This window comes from Schistocerca cancellata, chromosome 2, assembly GCF_023864275.1.
Source record: "Schistocerca cancellata isolate TAMUIC-IGC-003103 chromosome 2, iqSchCanc2.1, whole genome shotgun sequence".
Classification (NCBI taxonomy): domain Eukaryota; kingdom Metazoa; phylum Arthropoda; class Insecta; order Orthoptera; family Acrididae; genus Schistocerca; species Schistocerca cancellata.
The window spans coordinates 543,701,865-543,718,702 of NC_064627.1; the positions used below are offsets into that span (position 1 = coordinate 543,701,865).

Here is a 16,838-nt window from a genome sequence, read left to right on the forward strand (position 1 = left end):
TGGCCGAGCAATGTTAGCTGCAAAGTTTGCCACACAGGGTCATAATCAGTGCTCTGGACAAATTTACAACTTTGTGATAGGCTCGTTGTTGACGACATCTTACTGCTACCTACAGACCATAACTGTCACACTGTTATTCCACCATCATTGCAACAACACATTTTGTAGATGTTAAATGCATACCGTGGCTGCTACGTCACATGAAAGTGCTGGTCTAGCAACTTGTCTATTGGCGAGCAGTTGATTCCATTGCTGAGTACATAGTGTGTGCCTATTAACTGTGCACTCACAAGCAAGATCCCACCACAAACATTCTCACAATGACCAGTGCTGGAACACCAATGAGGCCGGATGCATGTGGACGTCACCAGCCCCTTTCTAGGACTCAAGTGGCTTCTGATGAGACCCCTTGTTTAATTTACCATGAACTACTCACCTGCCCTCCACAATGTCTCACACTATAATTTTGACCTTAGCCATCATTTTCACTATCAAGGATGCACCACACATCTGAGTCTCTGACTATGGTCACCAATTCATGTCTGAGGATTTTTAAGCATTTTGCTGCCAAAATGCAATTCAGCATTTGACCACCATTCTCTTCCTTCTGGCATCAAACACAGGTCGAGTGGTTTATCTTGACACTGAAATCACAACTGAAGAAAATAGTCTCAGCAGTATTTAGACGTGATAACCTGACAAGGTTTTTCATGTCTTACCAAACAACTGAAATCAACAGGTGCAGACTGCTGAGGTGCTGAACAATCATCATCAGCCATGCTGACTGACCTCTTGTCCCCAGTTCCACAGGTATCTTGTCAGCAAGTCATGCCACGGATCAGCAAGTTTCCACTGTCTGGTAATACATTTTATGGTAGCCACACAGTTAGAAGTAAGGCATTGTGGTGAGACATACGGGGTGACAACATTACGTCACTGTAGGTCAGCAGCACCTGACATTTCATGTGAACTAGCCATGCCCACGCCAAACTGAGTAGCCAGAGCCACAAATCAGCTGCACAGGAGCCCTTAGCACAGGCAGCAAGGACCAAACCAAACCTTGCTCCCAGCACCAAGTAGCACCCAGGGCATCCAGAGGTTCCCCACCTGTGCATAATGTTATATAATTAATTAACACTGTTGCCTTAGAAAACAGCTGTACATTTGCCAGGAGGCAGGTGGGGGCAGGGGGGGTGGGGTAGGAGAGCTGAATCTGATGCAGGTTGAGTACCTCCCTTCATCTTTACCACAATTGGCAGAAAGTGACCCTTAGTCGTCATTAGTTCTTCACCACCAGTCCCTGGTGGAGTGTCAACCCACTGTCAGCTAAAGACTTGCCAAGCTGATGAAACCTATTAAATAATACAGCTATAACAAGTTTTAGGACCTTTATGTTAATAACTAATATCAGGTCTCGAAGTTGTAGTTCAGAGATCATGTTGTTCTATCAGCTCCATTCTAAAAATTCTAGAAGGCTAAATACACTTTCTGTGATTTTAACTAACTTACCTAGATGCCTGAATTCATAACACTTATTAAATATTGTGTGTCCAAGAAAGCGGCCCTTTAGAGGCTGCTACCGTCTGCATAGGGTGAATGACAGCAAATGTTCCCCTGGCCGTCCGCACGCCACATATATAAATACAGTCCAAGAGGCGAGACTAGGCTTGACTTCGCACCCAGCCATCATAAGATCTGCGTTAGTCAAACGCCGGAGTGCGCGCTCCCTCAGATGACGTCAGAGGGAGGCTGTTACAAAACCCTCATTTTCAGTAATAAGAAGTGAACTCTTGAGGATTGCACAGTGTCCTGGATCACTTAGATTTCACAAAAGTAACTGTTAGTGTGACGCCCGGAATGTTAACAATTCCATGTGGCAAGTTGTGACTTATTTTTCACTTTTGTTGCGAGCATTTATTTTGTTTATCAGTGGTCAGGGCTAAAGGCAATTTGGTAGGGACTTACCATACGTCGCCTCTGAACTGCTCATAGTGCTGTTTAGGATAGAGATTTACTGCCAGTATGAACATCACGAATATTACAGTTTTGTGCATGTGAAACTTTACCAAATGTATAAATTGATTAGAACTCAAAACCTTCATTTATAGCCATAGTCCTGATCTGAGCAAATAGAGAAATGAAATATTTCTTTCACTGGGTTGTACAAGAATGTGGACTTTCAGACTGGGAACTATGGTCAGTATGGTCTCCATCACTTTCTGGCTGACCACAGGAATAGTTGCCAGGCTCTCGTAAAAGACCGCGAGCAATATTTACAACAATTCGAATTTCCTCCTATGGAAAATGAATATTTTAATTTGATTCTTACAAAGAAGAAGACAGCATCCAGCCACTATTAATGCTCCTATTTATTTAAGTAAATAGTGCCTTAACCGGTTTCAAACTGACAAGTTCATCATCAAACAGCTGTTTACAAGATTTACAAGATGCACTTTGCATAATCGTCAGTTTTCGATTTTATTCTTCCATTGTAGTGAAATATTCTTGGTGTGTTGGTGCCCTACGGTAGAAAACAGTGTTAGAAGCATCCTATGTGAACATAACTAACCTTGAAACAATTAAATAAACTGTAAACAAATATGTGAGGTTAAGTGGTTATAGTACTTGCATCGAAAATTTGTTGCGATGTTGCAGGATCGTATTTTTGGAATTGATTTGCATATCACCATATTGCACGCACACGCACGCAAAAGTATTTGCCACATGTGAAGTTTACACAAAGATTGCAGTTTTACAAATACAACTCACTGAGATATTACAATATACAGATACTTTGATTTCACAGTATGATTGTTTTTAAAGAATGGCCATAATATAGTGAAATTAAAACACAAAGATAAACTTTATATTATGAGTATATAATGTTACAGATGAAGTTGACAGATGGAGTAACCAGCTTGTGTGAATGTTACTTAAATGGTATTATGTAAATACTGTGCTGTGTACAGGAAGCAACATATAGGTGAGATAAAATGAATAATATGACAGTAACAATTATATTAACGTCATACCACGCAAAGAAAATGCAAATAAATAAATAAATTGAAATTTTGAATAAAGTATAGTTGCAATAAAGTGTGACTAAGCAGGCAGCTATATTTTTGTTTAAAGCAGTGCGAAAGAATGTCATGTATACATTTCTTTAATTTGACAGTGAATTTTTTCCCAAGAATCAAGGTAACATCACAAGTACTTATAGTACAAAGAATAAACGTTACATTGTGAGCATACCATATTCAGTGAGCATTAATTACAAATAAACTGGGAAAATGTGCTGACCAGTTTGTATGAATGTTACTTACATGGTATTGTGTAAATACTATGACATAAACAGGCAACAACATATAGATGACATACATGAATAATGTGACAGTAGGAATTATATTAATTTATATGGGACACTACTTTTTTTAAAAAATCAATTTTACAGTTGGAGTAATGTGTGACTGAGCAGGCAGTCATATTATGATGTAATACTATGTTTGGCTTATTGATAACATGTTAAAAGGAGTAGTGTTTATTTATGTTTTAAACTGGATAATAAGTGAGTAAAATTTTGTAGAAAGGTTGCATTGGCTAGCTCAGTCTGTCCCTTGAGAATATGATGTGGTGATTAGCTTTTGTGTGTGTATATTTCTATTGCTTCAAGCAGATTCATGAGGCTACCTTTCTCAGCATAATGCAATATTTGGAAGTGGTCTTCAATGTTTTTTACTCCATGTTTACAGAGAATTGTGTGCATTGCAAATGCAGATTTTGTAGCAGTGTTCAAACATATGGCATCTAAATGTTCTTTGAATCTAATCTCAAGGTTTCTCCCAGTCTGTCCAATATAGAAGGAGGAGCAATTTTGGCATCTGAGTTTATAATATACCTTATCTTTTGTATTGGGGGGTTGTTATTCTTTTATTATGAATGGTTAGCTGCTGAAGTTTACAGTTTGTGTGGAAGTTTATATTTATGTTTGTGTTTTTGAAAAGATTACTTATTTTATGGGATATGCTCCCTAGAAAAGAAGTGAGATATTTTCTGCTGCTTTCTACAGACTTTTGTGTTGACTAGGTGTCTGGTGCGAGGCTTTGTTTGTTCTTCGGATTTTTTGTGATAACTTATCAATAACGTGAAGGTTATATCCATTGTTTAGAGTTATGGCTTTAATGATATTGGTTTCTTTATGTTGTGCAACTGGTTCCAATGGTATTTTATGCAGGCGATTCAGCATGGATCTGAAGTATGCTATCTTATGTTGGTTTGGATGGCAAGATGAGCTGTTGATGCACACATCTGTGGCTGTTTGCTTTCTGTAAATTTCAAAGTGATGTTTCTGGTTTTTGCTGGAAATTTTTAAATCTAAGAAATTGATGCTGTTATTGGATTCATGTTCAACAGCGAATTTGATGTTACTGTGCATGCTGCTCATCTTGGTTGCTAATGTGTCAATTTCTTCATTAGCTCCATCAAAAAGAATAATTGTATCATCTTCATACCTTTTTATAGTAGATGATCTTAATGTTGATGTGACAGTTTTGAAAAATGTGTGCTCTAAGTGGTTAATGTAAGTCTGCTAATTCCCAGCTAGACTGCTACCCATTGCCAACCCATCATTCTGTTTGTAAATTTTATTATTAAAACTGAAGTAATTTGTATGACAGCACCAATGTAACTCAACGAGCTTATAGATTTCTGCCATGCTCAGTTTCTTATGTTCAAGCAGATTTTTCTTGATTATATTTATGGTGTCCTGTATAGGGATGTCAGTATAGAGACATAACATGTCAAGTGACGCAAATCTGGCTGTCAGTGCAATGTGCACATCCTTAATTGTGTCAATGAGCTCATTCGTGTTCCTAATGGAGTAGTTGGTTTCAAAAGTACAATGGGTATTCAGAAGAGCTAGCAGTTTGTAATTTAATCTATATGAAGGGCTGTACCTAGAGTTAACAAAAGGCCTGATCGAACAATGCTGTTTATTTATCTTAGGCTGTGACGGAAGGTGAGGGGCAGTGGGGTTCAATAGCAATGCAGTCACACACTTCTCAGTTAGGAGGAAATTTCAGTTCTTAAGAGTTTTCTTAAGTTTGCCTGAAATTTAAAAGTGGGATCAAAGTCTAATTCGATTATGTTCCATGGTCTTTTCAACATATTCGTTTTTATGCATTAAAACTGCACAGTTACCTTTGTCTGCCTTCACTATTAGAGTTTTACTGTCAGAAAGTTTGAAGTTGATGCAATTCAGTGTCTTTTTGGTCACTGTTTTGATGTGAAGTATTTTTTAGATGTCTTGTGATTATTTTATTGGCTTTGAAGGCTATTGCATTGGTTTCACTGGGATTTTATTTAGCAGCATCACATGCAAGCTTAGCAGCTGCAACAAGGCTTTTTAGGTTTTTGCCATTAGGATTTGGTTCTATGTTGTGCTTAAGGCCTTTGTTTATGAGGGCAAGTTCAGTATTTGTAAAAGTGATGTTAGTTGAATAAATAACTATTTCATCTAACTGATGTAGGTTAGCATGGGGATTTTTGGCACTGAAGCTACCTTTTTTACTTTTCAGACCAAGTTTTTTGTTATGCCTACAAGTTATTTTCTGATGTTCTTTAGAAACAAAGTATTACATCATAATATGGCTGCCTGCTCAGCCACACATTACTCCAACTTAAAAATTGATTAAGAAAGTGGTGTGCCACACTACATTAATTTCTACTGTCACATTATTGATGTATCTCATCTATATGTTGTTGCCTGTTTATGGCACAATACCATATAAATAATATTCATACAAACCATGTAACTAACATTCATACAAACTGGTCACCACATTTTCCTAATTTATTTGTAATTAATGCTCACTGAATATGGTACGCTCACAATGTAACATTTATTCTCTGTAATATAAATATTTGTAATGTTACCTTGATTCTTGAGACAAAAATTCACTGTCAAATTAAAACAATGTATACATGAACTACTTTGGCACTGCTTTACACAAAAATATAGCTGCCTGCTTAGTCACACTTTATTGCTACTATACTTGATTCAAAATTTCAGTGAGCCATATGATAATATAATTGTTACTGTCATATTATTTATTTTATCTCACCTCTATGTTGCTCCCTGTATACAGCACAGTATTTACATAATACCATGTAAGAAACATTCACACAAGCTGGTTACTACATCTGTCAACTTCATCTGTAATATTATATGCTCATAATTTAAGGTTTATCTTTGTGTTTTAATGTTCATTATGTTACATCTATTCTTTAAAAACAGTCATACTGTGAAATCAAAGCAATGTGTATATTGTAATGTCTCAGAGAGAACATCTCTGGCACTGCTGTATTTGTAAAACTGCAATCTTTGTGTGAACTTCACATGTGGCAAATACTTTTTGGTGTGTGTGTGTGTGTGTGTGTGTGCGTGTGTGTGTGTGTGTGTGTGTGTGTGTGTGTGTGTGTGTGTGTGAGATGCGAATCATAAATGCTGCATATATTTTGCAATATTTTGAAAATACAATCCTGCAACTTCGCAACAAAATTGCGCGGAATTTTCAATGTAAGTGCTATAACCACTTAACCTCATATATTTGTTTACTCTGTATTTAATCGTTTGGGGTTAGTTATGTTCACATAGGGCACTTCTAACACTGTTTTCTACCATAGGGCACCAACACACCAAGAATATTTCGCTACAGTGGAAGAATAAAATCGAAAACTGATGATTATACAAAGTGCATCTTGTAAATTTTGGGGCAGCCGTCTGATGATGAACTTGTCAGTTCGAAACTGGTTATGGCGCTATTTACTGAAATAAATAGCAGTGTTAATAGTGGCTGGTTGCTGTCTTCTTTGTAAGAATCAACCTACATTAATTTTACACAGTACACAGTCTCACCATGTCAGTTTTAGACAAAATAGCATAATGGATATTACTATGACAACCAACACACTACCTCACACCTTGACTTGGGAACTGGCATAGGGCAGAGCATTTTTAGCCCTACATACCAAAGCAGGAGGGATTTGACAGACGAGTTGTTTGGGTTTGATAGAGGGATCCACAACTCCACTGTAAGTCGGTGAGTGCATGTACACTGGGCAGTGCCTTTGGATTTGGATTATGTTCGCTTGTATTCAAATTTTGAATTCTTCATGGTGTCGTGCCCTGATAGTTCCACGTTTGTCCCTGAATGAGCTTTTAGACTATATGCCAGTTCTGTTGACACACTGTTTTTGAGAGCACCACACATCATGTCACTCCCTCTTCATTCCCGAACATTTTCGTACATGCTATCATTTTGCTGCACAGGTTATAACACTTATGCCCAAAATTGATATAATAAAATGACGGGCAATGGACAATATCTCATAATGCTGCCTCTAAATGCTCCCTTCACTGGTCCCTAGCACACAGAAGAATTATAGCTCTTGGTCACGGTTTTTTTATCTCTCTGTATGGCAGCTTTGCTAGTCTAAATCATTTCCCTGTTGTGTATTTATTTTATGCCTTCTAGAGCACACAGTCAATGCAGGAGGGAAAGTTGCCACTTTGATGGCTTCTTACTATAGTGCCATAATGGATGCACACATTTTTGTATAGTACTGTGTACAGCATTGTTGTAATATAGTCATACGTGAGGCTGCTAAGGAATGATAAATCTCATTAGCAAACGCAAGCCTCCCATTAATTTGTCTTGTCACTACTAAAATTTCCAGTTTATGGAGATTGTAACCCCTTAAAGGTGTACAGGTATCTCAAATTTACCTCCTGGAGATAAGTGAAAGTATTTTCCCTGGGCAAGGAGCTTAAATTCTTCTGCAGGAGTAATCAATTCATATTACACTGACTCACGGGAATCATTTTAATGAGCACAAGATACCCGTGGAAAGTGTCTTCTGTCTCCCTGGCTGCATGCCGCATTTCACTAGAACCATTTCGGGACTGGAGATTTATTTTGTACTTTACATTGTTTTCCTGAGTGTGATGTTTTTGGAAAAATAAAGGACTCTACACTACATTCTCTTACTTGTTTCCTTCTGTTTCACAAATTGTGAGCTCATCTCAGGAAATTTTAGGTATTGTTTTGCAGGTGTGTGTTAGTATCACATGGTAGATGTAGCACTATGTACTTTTAAGTTTTCTTCATGGTGAGGGCAAATCATTGGGGGATATATTAACCAAGTACACTGCTGGCCACCGCAAATGCAACACCCTGAAGGAAGCATCCGAATCAAGTGAAATTTACACCATGAGTTTGCAGCGATGAGACATGCAACTGATTAGAATTTCTGCGCAGACGCACATCACGCGCGCCTGTGGCGCCACCTCATAGCGCCATTTAAGGCTTGGCGATTTCGACGAGTGTACGTTCAGCACGTGTGTTTACCTTGTGGTTGTTTCACAAGACGATCAGTTATGCCTCGTAGAATACAGCGAACATCTCTTGATCAAGTATCCGAGTTCGACAGAGGAAGGATAGTGGCTTACCGAGATTGTGGATTATCATACAGAGAAATCGCTAGTCGTGTTGGACGAAACCAAACAACTGTAATGCAGATATGTGACCGTTGGATGCAGGAGGGTATGACGGACCGACGTGGTCGATCGCGTTCACCTCGGTGCACCACTGCACGTGCTGATAGGCAAATTGTGCGCATGGTAGTGACGGATCGCTCAGTGACATCCCGAACCATAGCACAGCACATTGCGTCTGTAACGCATCATCCAGTGTCTGCGCGTAGCATTCGACGCCGTTTACAGCAGAGTGGTCTGTCTGCAAGACATCCATTGCTTCGTCTACCATTGACGCAGAACCACAGACGTCTCCGTCGCCAATGGTGTGATGACAGATGGATGTGGACGGCAGAATGGAATGACGTTGTCTTTACTGACGAGGTACGCTTCTGTCTGCAGCACCACGATGGTCAGATTCGAGTGTGGAGACACCGTGGAGAGAGGATGCTGGACAGCTGCATTATGCACCGCCACACTGGTCTTGCACCGGGTATTATGGTATGGGGCGGTATTGGATATTACTCTCGCATGCCTCTAGTACGCATTGTCGGTACTTTAAATAGCTGGCGCTACATATCTGAGGTGCTGGAGCCAGTTGTCCTTCCTTACCTTCAGGGCTCGGCCACAAACATATTTCAACAGGATAATGCGCGACCACACATGGCACGCATTGTCCAAAGGTTCTTCGTCAATAACCAGATTGAATTGCTTCCCTGGCCGGCTCGCTCTCCGGATCTTTCGCCGATAGAAAACATGTGGTCCATGGTTGCTCAATGAGTGACCCAGATTACATCCCCAGCTGCCACACCAGGTGATCTTTGGCAATGTGTGGAAGCTGCTTGAGCTGCTGTACCCCAGGAACACATCCAACGTCTCTGACTCAATGCCGAGACGTGTGGCAGCGGTGATCTCCAACAATGGCGGCTACTCTGGCTACTGATTCTGGCAGGAACCAGATGTCACAGACGTCTGTAAACGTAATCATTTGATACTTGGTCAACACGTTATCTACAAAATAAATTTTGTTGTGCTACCTCTTGTCTTTCTTGGTGTTGTATTTACGGTGGCCAGCAGTGTACAATACTTTTACACTTGGCCTCGTGGTCATTATCAGGAACATGCAGAGATGTTGCAGTAAACAAGTACAGTGGTAATTAAGGAAAACACATCACACAATTTTAACACAGTTGTGCATATACTATAAAGTGTTTGAGTATTTTTGTGAAATATTGCAATAAAAACCCATGATAAGACTACTAAAGCACTCTCACTCCCAAGTGCAAAAATATTGTGTTCGAATAATAGTTTTTTCAATGTCATCCTTGTATTAAGACAATGTTCATTTGGTGACCTTCGGCTCTAACTGAATTTTCTCCTCAGCAAATGACACAGACATTGCTCGACACTAGATGAATGAAGGCAATTTGTGCAAAATGGAAGGCAGGCAAAAGATCTGTGTGTCTAATGTGCAGCTGAAGTACAGTTTTTGTATGTTGCTGTGGGTATACACGTAAAATTTGTATGTTCAAAGTTTTGACAATTACAGCAATTTTAGAAGTTTGGGGTATAGAGCTGTACCTAGTTTTCAGGTAATACTGGAAAACCAAAGCAAAGAATGAAAGCCACTGTATTCTACAATTCTTCCTTTATCCATAGATCTTAATGTTGCATGTGCGACACTTGCATCCTACTCCTTATCTAGTTCTGATGCATAAGAGCTTGCACATTACAACATTCTTGCTAAAATTAAAGGTGTTGGTCAGTTCGATTTCAAGGGAAACTTCCTAGCCTGTCATTTTTAAAGATGGCAGTAGGCTACTGAGATAGTAGTTTCAACTAAATGTGTTCCATTTTGACTCTGCATAGACTACAGATTTCCAGGATCCCTTTTGAACTTTCATTGGTTTACAATGGGGACACTTAAGAATGGCCCATTATCTCTCTTCATAACAAAACATGTTTTAAGAAATTTGTATCCAGTTAAGTCTTTTAGTGACATTGGAAACAAAATGCAATGACAAATAGTGTTTTCTTGTTCCTTTACCGAATGAGGTGGTGCAGTGGTTAGCACACTGGACTCATTTGGAAGAACAACAGTTCAAATCCGCATCCGGCCATCCTGATTTAGGTTTTTCGTGGTTTCCCTAAATCGCTCCAGGTGGTTCCTTTGAAAGGGCATGGCCGACTTCCTTCCCTAATCCGATGAGACTGATGACCTCTCTGTTTGGTCTCTTCCCCCAAGCAATCCCAACTCTTGTTCCCTTCTCTTGTTGCATGTTAGAACTCCACACAGTACTGAAGCAATTTTTGTGTTAGTACTTTACATACTTATTTATATTTGGAAGTACATGTCTGCAGACCTGATATACTCTTGTGGTGTGCTACACTATTGTGGTGCAGGGGCTTCAGTGTGTACCGGGACTGCAAACATGAACCAGCGAACAATTAATTACACACTCTTTTTCTGGGTTAACAAGCATGTTAGGGCTATTAAGATCATTTATCTGCATACACTAAATTCAACTGAGCTGTGGCAGCTGGATGGGATACCGTCCACAGTATGCAACTTTGTCCCCCCCCCCCTCTCCAGCACAGTCCACTAGGTAGGTTAAGATTATTTTTGAAGGTTTTCATCTTCCTTAATTGAGCCGAACTACAAACTCATTGTAACATACAATATTCCATCACATATCTAACTGTTGTGATTGTCTAACATATGGACTTTACAGTGGGATAGATGTCTACCTAGTGGATTTGACCAGACACCGAACTGGCAACTTTATTTTTTTCCCTTTATTACAGTCTACAAACATAAAAGTTGTCCTTAAGATTATGGATATCTGTCAATAGCAACCATCTTCAGATCTGCTCAAAGCACATTCTGATAAAAAATTGCCATTTTTAAACACATCTCAGGTGATCATTACTTGCCAAAATCAATATTCTGAGAACTTTTGTGACTACAATGGAATAAAAGTAGAATTCCACACCACCTAGATTACAGTTTTTATTAGGGACTATGTTGCAGCTTGTGGTGACTTCAAGGCCACTACACCTATGTACATCCAGCCATTGTTAGCTGAACATTTGCACCATTCACATTCTCTCTCTTGAGCAACTTATCTAGAAAATAGCCAGTTACTGTAACCCTCCTGGCTCCATTTGGTGGTAGAGGTCATATGTGGGTGAAGTGTGCTTGCTTGTGTGAATGTGTGTGCATTTCCTTTGTTGAAGCCTTTGACCAAAAGCTATAATGTGTAACAGTTTTCATTGTGCCTGTCCAACTCTAAAAGGTCATCTTCATGGTTTGTAGCAATCTACCTTTTTCCTAATATTGTTGAATTTTTATTTTTCATGTACCTAAAGCACACTACAGTTCATTCAGCAAAAGAGCCATAACAGCTGGCAGTGCAGTTACCAGCTAAGTGCAAATGGTCTCTGGCAGTATCAAAGCTACATGACTTGAAACAACAGTACTCTTCAGAGCTGCATGAACGCCAAGGCATTGTCATAAAAGAGAAACCACCGCATTATGTGATTAGTCATTGAAAACAAGTGAAGCAGCTGCATGGAACCCACTTTAAATGTCAGGACTCTTCTTTCTCTGTGTGTACTATACAAATGCACATCAACAGGATTCCTTAGGGCAACAAGATAAACTAGAGCAGTTTATCTTTTAAATCACGAGACTGGAAACATTAACAATCTTAATGTGATGCTTTTGTTAGCTTCCTCTCTTTTGTTATTTTAGTATTGCCCAAACATTCATGAAATACAGTTTTTGGTAGCAATTTTTATGAAAGGAGAACAGAATACTCTGGCAAGCTAGGCTATAATAATAATAATATAGTAATAATAATAATAATAATAATAATAATAATAATAATAATAATAATAATAATAATATGAACATTAACAGTTTAAACACCACTTATTCAATATTAAATTTCTAAATATTAACAACTGACGAGAGATGATAAATTGTGATTGGTAAGTGTCAAATGTATTTCCTGATGTGTAACTAAACTATTAAGGAAGATAAAATTCCTTCACTGCAAATTTAGCTTACCTTGGCTGAAATGAAGTCAGAACTATCTTATTATTCCAATCTCTCTGCCCATATTCATCTGTGAACAAATTTAGAATTGCACTCAATGTAAACAGTTCACAGATAGTAATTTTGTTTTCACTCAATAAAATAAAACTTAACTTCCTTCCATAAAAGAATTGTTTGCAAATATTTTCATCTGAGACTTTTGGAAGAAATTCTGCAGCAGAATAATAATAGTTTAGTTACACAGTAAAAATAATAATTTTATTAACAGATATGTAAAATAAATTTCAATAAACAGTAGCTATGGAAAAATCCCTAAAGTTGTTAAATTAAATTAATACTCATAAGGGAAAGCAATTTACATCATTCAAGGTTAAAAATATATTAACGTTATTTTCTTGAAGTGATGTATATGTCGCACTCCAGAAAATAAATGAAAAGAAGTGTACACAGATACACAAAACATATATCCCATTACCAGGAACAGCTCTTACGTTAATTTTTTCAGTCTGGACATTAATTGGCTCTGCTACAATTTTTCACCAGATTTCTGCCCTCCACCGCCTTATTTACATTTTGCTCTTCAATTTCTGCTCTTACCTTCGACTTTTTCCCCACCATTACCTCATTAACTTCGTAGATTTCTAATTTTGTTTGTTGCTGTCGTTACATACTTTAAATTTCCATCTAGTTCTGCATGCTATGCCATCCTTGGGTCTCGTTTCTGCATTAATAACTTTGTCCAATCCTTGGTATCAGGTATTATGCATCCAATATGGTGCAGTTTTTAGCACAATGGACTCACATTTGGGAGTAGGGAGAACACCTTTTCTGGCCAACCTGATTTAAGTCTAACCAAACTGAAACACCATGATCGTTCTTTCAGAAAGGAGACTAATTTTCATCCTTGTCCTTGCCCATCTGAACATCTAATTACCTCTATTTAAGGACCAGACGGCTCATTAAACCCTACTCTTTGTTCTATCCACTTATCAGGCTAACGAGCTCCAGGTAAACCTAATTTACGTATCATCTTCGGTATATGAATCAATATCACTAGAAGTTTTTTTTTTTAATTTTCTGTAGTTGTACATTTATTCTTTCCTTTTTCGTATAAAGGAAAGGTGAGCTGTAGAGTGTGAAAGATGTAAGCAATTCTTTATTTTTATACGACAGTGTTCACTTACGCAAAAATTCGAAAGTCAAGTGAAAATCATCATCTGCACAAATCCAACAGTAGCACCTCTCAAGCTTAAACGAATGTATTCAAATATATTCTAGTGGGTCGTACGTACCAAGGCACGGATTATTTACATATTTTACTACTACTACTAAAATAATCTTAACAAGTGTTATTACTGATACCTATGACGTACACTGAAAACATTACTATTATCTAATTGTGCTGTACTTACCTGTAAATAACATTGTTTCACTAGTTAATTTTGGATTCTCTTTGCTTTATTTAGTAGTCGTATTTGGTTTATGTGATTTTTAACGCGCTAAAACGTTCTAGTGAAGTTTCGTAATAATGGGAATATACGGTTTTAACACTAGGAAGCCGTCTACCAAACTCTGTATTACAAGGTAACTAATGGCAGCTCAAAATACAAAAACGCTCCATTTTTCCATTCCAATAACGGTACAGTACGTACGGTAGAATGTTAGGCACAATACTCTATGATAGTCGTCGTCGTAAAATGAAATTTTGCAGCTTCAAAATTCAACAGGTATGTATCGACTACACTGTTACATCTGGTATCTAATAGGTACTAAAACAGGCAGCAAGGGAATTTTAATTGCGTCACAATTATGGGTAGCGCCATGTAGTTTCTTAAAATATTAATCGATTCAGCGAAGTACAAATCGCAACATCTTAGCGTTTCGTTAAGATGCCATTTTTCAGACCTATTTACTGCGCCCCGCTCATTAGAATCTTAACACGCGACGACACAACCTGCATTAGTACCACCTCCCATCTCCTCCCCGTCCCATCCTTTCGAATAAAGTTTTTGATCACATTTTCTGAAACGGTATCGTTCAGTTCTTTATGTAGACGTAGTGGTCGACAACAATTGGAAACAAGATCAAGAAGTGAGTGTTGTGAAAGCACGAGAAAATAGTTAGGTCATGAACACCTCGAGAATGATGTTCTCTGCACGTTTCGGAGAAATTGTTTGAGCAGCTTTACGCACGTTTCTGCAGTCAGCGAGTATTGGACATCGACAGATAAGCAAAAGGGGCCCCTATGAGTGTGTCTAAACAGGAACAGGTAAGACAATTGCGACAGCAAAAATTTACAAGACTCGGTGACTCATCAAATGCCCAGGCAGCACCGTACGTGACTGCATAGCTTCGGAGCCAACCTTCACTGTGCCCCTGTGGCAATAGCACAACTTAATTTCCAAGTGCTGGGTTACAGCCAAGTCAATGTCATTTTCTTTTCAAGACGTTTCGACAACTTCCCTAGTTGTCTTCGTCTGGGCAAACAACGAATACGAAACAATACGAGGACAACTACTATAAGGAAGAGGTCGAATGTCTTGGAAAGAAAAAATGACAGTACTAGCTCGGCTGAAACGATTAAAGATAGCAAATCAATTGTGCCGGCATTGGAAAGTCGCCAACACTGTAAATTTCTCCCTAATATATTCTGCCGCTAGATGCATGTGCAGATAATTGCAAAGGTTCTCAGAAATAACATAATAAGAATGACTGGGAAATCAAAATTTGTGTGGAATACTGTAAGAGTAAAACGAGGGCTGTACATGAACAGGAAATTACTCTTACAAGTGCAGATGATACCAATACTGGAAGGAAAGACCTGAAATTTCATAAATTACTGTGAAAAATCACACTTGGTTTAAATTTCACAAATGGGGATAAACTTAGGTTTCGCACACTGGCATTCAGAGTGAGGTTAGTTCCAACAAACGAGCATGAAGTAGTGAAAGGTGATTAAATGCCTCAAATGCAAAAGTCAGCTGGTATAGATTTTTCAGGTCACTTAAAATTTACACAGCTTCACATATTGCAAAACTCTTGGCTCACTTTGTTAATTTATCGTTTACTAAGAGTGCGTTCTCCGAAAGATTAAAAATATCTAAAGTGGTACCTCTCTTCAAACGTAGAAATGGGCATATAATTTAAGATTAACGACCCATTTCACTCCTCTTGGCATTCTCTAAACTGAGAAATTACTAAAAAAAACGAATCTATAAATACTTTGACGGCCGCTGCCTACAATATTAATCAGCATGGCTTTTGAACAGGTAGAAGTACTGAAGCCCTGAAACGATTACACTAACGAAACAGTAGTTTGGATAACAAGAATGATTTGTAGGAGTTAATTTAGGTGTCTAAAGCTTTCGACACGTTCAGTCATGAAATCCTTTTCGGTAAGTTGGATGCATGGAAATAAAAGGAATAGAAAACAGGTGGTATCATATTTGCAAAATATGATTACAGGTCCTGGAGCAAGGAAAGTCGAAATAGGTATACCACAGGGTAGTGGGTTAGGCCCCTTCTCTTCCTTATTTATACAAAGGATACACACGGCTCAGACACTGCAGTCAAGATCATATTTACAGATGACACTAGTGTAACTGTGACTACAGTTGTTGAATTCTAAGTCCTTGCATTCATTCATGGTTCAATGCCAAGAGGCTAACCCTAAATGTGGAAAAGTTATATGCACTTTGAGAAGACTAGTCAAAACCAAGATCTCCATCTCGTACTGGGCAGAAATGAGGAAAGGTACAATGCACGAAACTTTTAGAAATATATGTTGATCAACATTTAAAATAAGTATATCATAGCTATTTTAACGAAGTTGAGTTTTACTATATTTTTCCAAGTATTATCGAAATGAAACCATTGGGCAGTTATGTAGTTGGGATACAAAATTTATTAAATTTCAGGCCCATTTTTCCTTGTTAGTTAGAACTATAATCCGTTTTAGGCATTATGAGGTCACTGAAGTTTCGAGATGTGCGAAAATGTGAATTTGCCTTCAGTAAGTCGAAATGATTGTTGGTTGAAAACTGTGCGCCAGTGATTCCAAAGTGAAAGCAGCAGAATAAAACGACTGTTTACTTTTTACCAATTTCTTCTTGTATTCGTTGCTTACCACGATCACGATTATGTGAAATTTTTTGAAATTATATTTTTGTATTGTTGGCACACAAAGGGTTAATGTTAATGTTTCTGAAAAAAATCTGGTTCCAGTAGAAATTCTTAAGCTAACTCTAG

At 38.2% G+C, this 16,838-nt stretch overlaps 1 protein-coding gene across 4 annotated transcripts in view; it reads right to left on the reverse strand.

The window, feature by feature from the left end:
• Positions 1-16,838, reverse strand: part of LOC126162113 (UDP-sugar transporter UST74c) — a 164,149-nt gene that overhangs the window by 37,714 nt on the left and 109,597 nt on the right. For 2 of the 4 annotated variants that reach the window (XM_049918396.1, XM_049918397.1), the window contains exon 2: positions 12,603-12,660. The exons of the other annotated variants lie outside the window; for them this stretch is intronic. The gene's annotated coding sequence lies outside the window, so the exon portion shown is untranslated. The remainder of the gene's footprint in view (positions 1-12,602; positions 12,661-16,838) is intronic. 4 annotated transcript variants of the gene reach the window in all.